This window comes from Antechinus flavipes, chromosome 2 (genome assembly GCF_016432865.1).
Source record: "Antechinus flavipes isolate AdamAnt ecotype Samford, QLD, Australia chromosome 2, AdamAnt_v2, whole genome shotgun sequence".
In the NCBI taxonomy this organism is placed as follows: Eukaryota; Metazoa; Chordata; class Mammalia; order Dasyuromorphia; family Dasyuridae; genus Antechinus; species Antechinus flavipes.
In genome coordinates, this window is record NC_067399.1 from 332,746,157 (window position 1) to 332,756,850 (window position 10,694).

Here is a 10,694-nt window from a genome sequence, read left to right on the forward strand (position 1 = left end):
ACTCTTTCAATGGTGAGCACAATCAGCAACAGAACCACCCGATGTTTCTTGGGTCTTCTCCTTCGTTTCAAAGGTCTGCTCCATCTCTCTGCGATGGACAAGGTGAATACGGCTCGTTGGCACTCATCTGATTCCTTCTCCACCTGTAGAGATACAAGCAAACCCTCTCCCCCAAGCAGTTAGCCTATCTGGTCCCTTTCATTCACCACTTTCTGGGTCTCTCCACATCACCTGTTGGCAGGTCTTCAACAGCAGCCCTGCTTAAAAAACTGAAGTACTCATTTTTAACCCTAATTGGTGTAAAACGTCTCTTCCCCACAGATTGATGGGTATTTTTTCAACTATAAAAGGAGTAAAAACTCCTGTTTTGCCTTCAAAAGTCCATCTGATAGGGGCAGCACTAACTTCAGCTGCTATTGATCCTCCTACTTCAGACATATAGGTATCTGCTTTAATCTTTGGCCAGTGACTGGGCCAACTGGCACCTCTAATAACTGTACGATCTGCACCTGTGTCTACCAATCCTTCCAATGGTGGGCCATTTATATAGATCGTGAGCATAGGTCGGTCAGCTGTTATAGCTGTTGTCCAGTATATTTCTGGATTTTGTGGTCTGGAGTCAGAATCTGGGTGACTATCACCAGGTTGCTTATTAGGATTCTGTATGAGTAAACCTGATGCTACTACTTCTCCTGGGTGATAAGTCACACATTGTCTACCTGTATTAGTGACTGGGATATTATCTACACATTCCCCAGTTTCCCACATCAGTGTGTGGATGGACGCTGTTTTGTACGTACAAAAAGGAGGTGAAATGGTCAAGCCTACTGTGCCTGGAGGTAAGGGATCCATAGGCTGGAGAGAACAGATTTCACCTCTCCAGGGGGTATCTCAGTTGTCCCAGCTGCATACAGCTCTATTCTCCCTAATTGTAATTCCTTTCTGCCATCAGTTGCTTCCCGGCTGGTTGACTGTGTAATCCCTTCTCCCATTATATGGCTTTCTGGCTGATTGGTCATGTCTGGGTACTGGACTTCTAGGCACTCTCTGGGTGCACCATTGGCTGCCATCATGCCCCAAATGTTTTTTGCCTTGGGCCCTGGGGCTGGGCCCCTCATCCCATTTCCCTGAATCTGTCTACATTCTGAGGCCCAATGGAAGCCTCTGTTGCATTTTGGACATGGGGTATTGGGTCTTGTTCTCCCACCCTGTTTTCCCATTCTATCTCTAAACCGACATTGAGCTTTCAGATGCCCTACTTTTCCACACTGAAAGCATCTATGAGTCTCTCTCAAAGTCCCTTGCCAGGAGGGACTCTGTCTTCCCATGTTTGGATTTTGGGAAGTCTGCATCATAGCCTGGCTATAAAAGGCATCTGTGCCCACTGTGGCACAGCATCTTATGAGCTCCTCTAAAGGAGCATCCTTGTGCAGTCCTAGTATAATTCTTCTGCAAACCTCATTAGCATTTTCCTTAGCAAGTTGCCTTATCAAAATGTCTGTTATTGCATTTTCTCCATTTGTTCTTGTGATAGCTGTCTGCAGACGTCCCACAAAATCAGCAAAGGGTTCATTTGGCTCTTGTGTTATTTTTGTGAAGGCCTCACCCTTTTCATCTTTATTGTGGAGAGAAGCCCACGCTTTGATAGCATTAGCAGGAATTTGCTCATATGCTGCTATAGAATAATTAATTTGTACTGCGACATCTGTATAAGGACTTACACCTGTTAGTAGGTCACAGGTGATTGCAGTATGAACTCCACTTTGACTATTTTGTTGGGCTTGTATCCTACAGAGCTCACTATATTCGGAAAGTCACAAATAGTTTTGTCCAGGTTCTAGGCATACCCTTGCTATAAATTTCCAGTCATTGGGGGTCAAGATTTCAAAAGCCAAATTCTGTAATAACATCTTAACATAAGCTGATGTAGCCCCATAAAGAGTGCAAGTTTTTTTCAGTTCTTTGAGGATTTCTATATCAAAAGGAGAGCATCTTCTACTTTCTTGACCTGAAGAATTAAACTGTTGAATTACCAGAAAAATGTGGTGTTGAAATTCTGATACATTTTTCCCTTCTTCTTTGGCCTTAATTAGTCCCTTTTGCAATTTACTCATAGGAGCAGCTGGATGCTGGGGGGGAGGTGCTGGTGCTGTCACTGCCCCTCTAACCCCCCACTACCTCTCCTCCCTCCATCCCGGAGGGTGGAGTTGATGGAGGAGAGTCAATTACCTGCTCCTTAGGTGGGGCTGAAGCTGCCTCAGATTCACCACACCCTTGAGCCTCACTTAAGTCTCCATGCCCTGTGGGGATATAGCCATTAATCTGTTCTTTGTCTTCCTCCTTTATCTCAGGCTTCCCCATTTGGCTATTCCTAGAGTTTTTTCCTTTTCTCCTAGAACTTATAAGGTATCTTAAGGCCAACTATATCATATTGTATAAATAGAATGCCTCGATGGAAATTGAATGAGGACCATTTTCATTGTAATATGCGGAGAGCTGTTGACCAACCAATGCCCAGTTATCTAGAGAGATTTGCTCTTCCCCTAAGAACCAAAAGGAGGTGCGTTTTAATGTACCCAGAAGTCTAGCTGCCTGTTCCCAAGTTATAAGTAGCCCTTGATCTTCTATCAGCTTAAACAGGCTTTCTGTAGCACCACTCCTGGGTGGGGCTGGGGGTGGGGGGGTTGGGGTGGGGGATGGAGAATCTTTAGCTAGGATCTGTCCCGTTTCAGCCAAAAAAGGTTACTAATTTAGTCTCTAAGAAAATAAGTTCCCTGTTTGTCTTATACTCACCTAAGTTTCTGGTCACTGGAGACTTCTTCAGTGAAAGTAGGGTCCTTGGTTCCCACTTTGGGCGCCAATTGTAATGACCACATATTTAAAATCAGCCAGAGTCAGGAATTCAGCTTAAGGGAAAAATCTTCAATCTTTATTGAAGTGAAGAGGTGAATAAGGAATATGGGCAATATGATATATTGGAATAAGGAATATGATAGCAATATGGGCAAGAAAGATTGCGATAGCAATATGGGCAGCTGTGACAGGAAGCCAGCTAACAGAGGGGGATCTGAGCTGAAAAGCCGCCGCAATGGCAATGCAAGCAGTCTCTCCTTCCCCTTCCTTTTCCACTCCCCTGCCTCCACCTACCAAAATCATCATTTCCTATACAACACATCAGGACTTGCACAAAGAGTGGGCGGGGGCCATTCTTTCTCCAAGCTTATAAATTAATAGAATATGGTCCAATTACTATTTAGCCTCATGTGCTTGGGACTTCAATGCATCAACTTGAGCCTCAGCCCATTACAGAGAATAATTGTTTTTCCATTGATAGGGCTGTTGGAATTGTTTGCATCTTTAAATATACCTGACTAAACACAGTTACTCTGTTCTGTCAGGTTTGCTATATCCTTTGTTTCTGGGGAAGAGAAGACTAAGTTCACAGCTTAAAATATTTCCTACTTAATGTTAGTCTAATTAATTTCAAACACACAAAGTGCCGTGGCTCCTTGAAGATTCCCTGCTAGGCTGGCATCTAGTTTGGAATCTGAGCTTCTAGATCTGTATGACTCAAACTCCTGAACTGAGAACTCTACCCCTTATACCTAGAACTGAAAATGACAAATAAAACCTAAACTTGTTTTTCAGAGCCACATTACCTGGTGGGCATGAAGGAGATATTAGGTCTGCCCTTTCTACCACAAATGTTGTCTCCTGTTAGTGAATGAGTTTATCATTCCTATATGTGAATGTAGTTGCTCTACCCTAGGCTAGAAAGCAATTCTTCTTGGGTAGATATAAAGATACAGACAGTTCCAGCTATTCTGACAATGTAAAAAGGCTGCTACCACTGATGGGCCAATGTAGAATGTACAGCTCATGTACCTATTCTCTTGTCTCCCTGGAGTGGGTTCCAGACATCTCACACATGGGTGACATCATTTTAGGTGGTCTGGGCAGATTCCAAACTTGGACTATACATTTACATTTCTTTAAATGGCAAAAGTATATTCTAATGTACGTTTTGTCTTACAGACTCCTTGTAAGAAAGATAGCATTGAATAACAGTTATAGCTAAGTCAAGACCAAAAAACTATGATGTATGTAATTGTGTATAATTCTTTTGTGTGTGTTGTTGGAGAACATTTGAAGGAGAATATGTCTGAAAAATTTTGGTGGCTATAGCTGACCTGTATTTGTAAAGGTTGTTTGCTGTTGTTGAGTTGTTTTAGTCATTCCCAACTTTTCCCGGTCCTGTAGACTCATCTTCATGAGTCCAAATTCATCCTTTTATATACTTACTATGTGATCTTGGGCAAGTCACTTAATCCTGTTTGCCTCAATATCATCATCTGTAAAATGAGCTAAGTAAGAAATGGCAAATCAGTCCAGTATGTTTGCCAGGAAAACCTCAAATGGAGTCACAAAGAGTCTGTCATGATTAAAATGACAGAACAACAGCAACAAATGGTAAAATGCAATGAATAGGGTTGGGTCTAGAATCAGGAAGACCTGATTTCAAATATGGCCTCAGACACTTATAAGTTGACTACTACATGAAATTATAGCTGCCTGAGCCCTGTTTGTATGGCTAGAAGTTGGAAAATGAATGGATGCCCATCAATTGGAGAATGGTTGAGTAAATTATGGTATATGAACGTTATGGAATATTATTGTTCTGTAAGGAATGACCAGCAGGATGAATACAGAGAGGACTGGCGAGATTTACACGAATTGATGCTAAGTGAAATGAGCAGAACCAGGAGATCATTATATACTTCAACAATGATACTGTTTGAGGATGTATTCTGATGGAAGTGGATCTCTTCGATAAAGAGAGCTAATTCAGTTTCAATTGATCAAAGATGGGCAGAAGCAGGTATACCCAAAATTGAACACTGGGAGATGAATATAAACTGCTTGCATTTTTGTTTTTCCTCCCGGATTATTTATACCTTCTGAATTCAATTCTCCGTGTGCAACAAGAAAACTGTTCGGTTCTGCACATATATATTGTATCCAGGATATACTGTAACCTATTCAACATGCAAAGGATTGCTTGCCATCTGGGGGAGGGGGTGGAGGGCGGTAGAGGAAAAATCAGAACAAAAGTGAATGCAAGGGATAATGATGTAAAAAATTACCCTGGCATGAGTTCTATCAATAAAAAGTTATTTTAAAAAAAAAGAAATTTTTTCATAATTTCTGTAATTTCATAAATTAATTAATGATTCACTTTGGGACATTTGTCATCTCACAGAACTTTCTTGAAATAAGTTTAAAATTTAAGGGTCACTCTGGAGACATGACCTGTGTTGTTTTACACATGATATTGCTCTTATCTGTTTCAATCAGAGAGAAGAAAAGCGGTTTATACTGCATAAAGGAATACACCCCATTATCTGTGATTATATATCATGTATAAATCAACTGCGCTGGGGATGGTGAAAAGGGCAACTAAATCTTTCCTCCTTGTCTTACTCAGAACACTGTTACTACTACTACTACTACTACTACTACTACTACTACTACTACTACTAGTTGTTGTTGTTTAATTGCTTCAGTGATGTTCAACTTTTCATGGCCCCTTTTAGAGTTTTCTTAGCAAAGATATTGGAATGGTTTGTCATCTCCTTCAATTCATTTTACAGATAAGGAACTGAGAAAGAGAATTGTCCAGAGTCACACATCTGATAAATGTCTGAGGCAGGATTTGAAATTACAAAGATGAATCTTCCTGATTTTAACTCCAGTGATCTATCCACTGCATCACCAAATAATAATAATAATAATAATAATAAACATAGAAGAGTTGTTAATATGTGCAAGTGTAATGCAAGTGCTTTATTATTATCATCAATAATATGTAATTATTATTGATTTATAATGAATATCTGTTGATTTATATTTTATTTATTACACAGTATATTAGAACTATGATATATAATTACATAATTTCCACATAAATATTTTCTAATTTATATAATAATGTAATTATTATGTAATTATCTCCTCTGATTCTTTGATTTTTATGAGATATGACTGGATAGAGGGAGATATTTTAAGTAAAGTTCTATTCTACTGTTTTAACTGTAGGACAGAAATAAAATCTGACATTGAGCTGAGATAGCAATTTTTCTCCTATCCTCCAATCTAAACTTTCATCAAATTTAGAAGTCACATTTTTATCTGGGTCAAGAACTATAGAAGAGGAAAAAGGCTAAATCAACTGAGACCATTTCCAGGTGTTTCATCAATAAATATTTAAGACATCATATTAATTATTTTTAAATATTCCTTTAAATAAGGGAAAACAAAGGAAAAATGTCCACCTTCTTCTTCTTACTATGTGGTGATCAGGAATTTTCTATTTGATTTTTCTTCTGAGTTAATATTTTTGTTTTGAAACTGATAGGTGTCTCTTTAGTAATTAAATATTATATTGTTTTTTGAATTTGATAATAGTTATTTAACTTATTCTTATAGGCATTAAATTCCAAAGTGAGAATCTTCTTCTACATCCTGTATTCTAAATCTTGTGAACCATCAAACAATGCAATTCATTCAAGACAGAATCAATGATTCATGATAATGATAACCAGTCTTAAAAAATATTGAAAACCAATAAAGTCAAGAATTGTGGATCTATACTGGTGTTTGAATAAAACAGTCTCTATCTCAGTTTTTCTTCTCTTTTGCTTTCTCTGAAGTGGTATAAGGAGAATGCTTAGAAGAGCTGTTGTGATGTTTGTTCAGAATAAGAAATGTTCCACTGTACAGAGAATATTGTTCATTGGAAAATATTAACTGCTCATGGGTAGATCAAGTTAATATGATAAAAATGACAATTCTACCTAAATTGGCCTATTTGTTCAGTGCAATACCAATCAAATTGCCAAAAATATTTTATAAAGCTAGAAAAATTAATAACTAAAATTCATCTAGAAAAACAAAAGGAGAGAAATATCAAGAGAATTAATTTAAAAATACAAAGGATGGTAGCCTAGCAGTACCAGATCTAAAACTCTATTAAGAAGCAGCAGTCATCAAAACCATTTGGTACTAGCTGATGGATCAATGGAATAGGTTAGACACACATGACACAATAATCAATTATTAGAATAATCTAATATTTGATAACCCCCCAAACTCCAGCTTCAGGAATAAGAACTCACTATGTCACAAAATTGCTGCAATAACTGGAAAATAATATCAAAAATTCAGCATAGACCTACATTTCACATTCCATACCAAAATAAGGTAAAAATGGATACGTAATTTGAACATAATTTCATAAGCAAATTAGGAGAGCAAGATAGAGTTTTCCTATCAAATTCTGGAGAGTGGAAGAATTTATGACTAAAGAACTAGAGAACATTATAAAATGCAAAATGGACAACTTTGATTACATTAAGTTAAAAAATTTTGCACAAATAAAAACCAATACAGACCAGATTAAAAGGGAAGCATAAAGCTGGGGGAAAATTTTAACGCCAATGTTTCTGACAAAGACCTCATTTCTAAAATATATGAAGAACTGTGTCAAATGTATAAGAATACAAGTCATTCTTCAACTGACAAGTGGTCAAAGGATTTAAACAGACAATTTTCAGATAATAAAATTAAAGCCATTTATAATTATATAAAAAAAAAGCTTTCAGTCACTATTGATTAGAGAAATGCAAATTACAACAACTCTGACTTACCATATTATACCTCTCAGATTAGCTAAAATGACAGTAGAAGACAATGATAAATATTGGTGGGGATGTAGGAAAACTGGGACACTAATATACTGTTAGTAGAGTTGTGAAAATCCCACCATTCTGGAAAGCAATTTGGAAGTACACCTAAAGTGCCTTAAAATTGTCATGCCATTATTGGTTCTGTATCCCAAGGAAATCATAAAGAGGGAAAAAGACCCACATGTTCAAAAATGTAGCAGCTCTTTTTGTGGTAGCAAAGAATTGGAAAAGAAGTGGATGCCCATCCATTAGGAAATGGCTGAACAAGCTGTGGTACATGAAGGTAATGGAATATTATTGTTCTATAAAAAGCTGATTTTAGAAAGGTGTGGAAAGATTTACATCACCTGATGCTGAACAAAACAAGCAGATTCAGAAATTCATTGTACACAGTAACAGCAAGATCATGCAATGATCAACTATGAAAGATTTGGTTCTTCTCAGTGGTTCAGTGATCCAAGATAATCACAATAAACTTTGGAGAGAAAATTCTATTTCCATCCAGAGAGAGAACTATGGAAACAGAATGTAAATCAACATATACTATGTTCACTTTTTTCCTTTTTCTTCTATTTTCCCTTTTGTTCTGATTTTTTTCTCTCAACCTGATTTATAAAGAAATGTGTATTTAAAAACCAATGTACATGTATAACCAGAAAAAATAAAACAATTTTTAAAAGTCAATTTAGAAAGCAAAACAAAGAATATTGTACAATGCAAAATTAATGAGTATTAATTTCATCCAGTCTTCAGAAATGCAGGAGAGTATATAGCATATGTTTCAGAACTTGTCCCCAGAAAACCTTTCTGCCCATGTTTCTTGATGCAAAGACATTGAAAGGACTTTGGTTTATTCATTGAATGATACTTAGTATGAATTATATAAAAATAATTTTAACATTTTTTTCAAATTTTGAATTTCAAATTCTTTACCTTTCCCCTCTTCCCCACATTGAGAGGGTAAACAATTTGACAAAGGTTTTATGTGTGTAGTCATGTAAAACACATTTTCATGTAAGTTGTTCTGTGAAGTAAAACATAATTAAAAAAGAAACAAAACTCAAAAAAAAAGAAAAATAAAGAAAAAGTATTTTTAATTTGCATTCAGGTTCTACCAGTTTTTTCTCTAGAGATGAACAACATCTTTCATCATAAATTCTATAGAACTACTTAGGATCATTATATTGCTGAGAATAGTTAAGTTATTCATAGTAGAGCAATCTATAATTTTGCTGTCACTGTGTATGATGTTCTTATGGCTTTGTTCATTTCATTTTACATCAGTTTATGTAAATCTTTCCATTTTTTGACATCATCCTGCTTCTCATTTCGTAAAGCACAGTACTATCCCATCATAATCATATATAACAATTTGTTCAGCTATTTCCAGATTTCCTGCAATTTCCAATTCTTTGCCACCACTAAAAAGAACTGCTATAAATAGTTTTGTACACATATGTCCTTTTCCTTTAAAAAAAATCTCTTTGGAATATAGAACTAGAAGCAGCATTGTATCAAAAAGTTTTCACAGTTTTATAGGCCTTTGGAAATATTTCAAAATTGCACTCTAAAATGGTTGAATTAACTCCACTAACAATGCATCAAGGTCCTGATATTCATAAATCCCCTGCAACAGTTATCATTTCTTTTCTTTTCTTTTTTGGGGGGTAATATTAGACAATATGATGGGTGTGAGATTGTACTTTAGAGTTGTTTTTAATTTGCATTTCTTTAATCAATAATAGTTTAAAGTATTTTCTTATGTTACTATAGATAGCTTTGATCACTTTGTCTGAAAACTTCCTATTCATATGCTTTCATTATTTATAAATTAAGGAATGGCTATTATTTCAGTAGAGAAACTTGTAAATTTTTTGACAGTAATGATGTATTTCATGCTATTTCCCCCCTATTTATCCTACTCTCTCTTCTTTTATCCTGTCCATTCTCACAAATATTTTGTTCCTGACTTTTACCTTTCTCAAACTGCTCTCCTTCTATCAGTTGCCTTGTTTTCTTATTCTATTTCAATTTTCCTATATGGTAAGATAGATTTTTATTCCTAACTGAATGTACATATTTTTCCTTCTTTGAGACAATTCTGATGAGAATAAGGTTCATGTGCTCCTCTTCCCACTTTCCCCATTTTCCTCCTGCATTGTAAAATCTTTTTCAGGCCTCTTTTTTAATCAGATAATTTACTCCATTTTACTGTCTCCTTCCCACTTTCCAGGTGTATTCTTCTTTTGCATCTCTTAATTTTATGAGTTTAGATAATCATATCATCACATTCAAATCACATCTATGTTTTTAATGTACACTCCTACCGTGTTTCTCCAATAATAAGACACTGCCATATTAATTTTTTTTGGACAGAAAAACACCAGAAAGCTTATTTTCAGGGGAGGGCTTATTTTAATGAACATTGACAGCAATTTTACTAAACAGGTAAATGTGAACAAAAAAAAGTACCTTTATTCAATAATGATCATGTCATCTTCTTCAACAACATCATCATAAGTGTCCATACCCTGAATTCCATCCTGGATGTCTTGCGCTTCTACTTCCTTCAGAAGAAGTGGACCCAATCTGTCATGTCCAGCAATATAGCTCTCTTTAAATGAACATGCCTTGTCCAGGTAACCTGCTCATAGTGCCTTAATGATACAGATGTCAGTAATCTGATCCCATGACTTCTTCACCCAAGTCATGACTTCTTGCAGACAGGGCTTCACAAAGTTTCCATGCTGATTTCTTTCCATTCTATTTTCAATGTAGTCTTTGACTTCCATGTGCAAATGGTCCTTGAATGGCTTGTTTATTGCAATAATCAAGGGTCTGGAGATAGGCCGTCATTCTTGTAGGAATCATTACTTGATCTATTCTTCTCTCTGCAAGGAAGTTCTTCATTTCTTTAGCGCAGTGAGTGCTGGCTGAATCTGATTATCA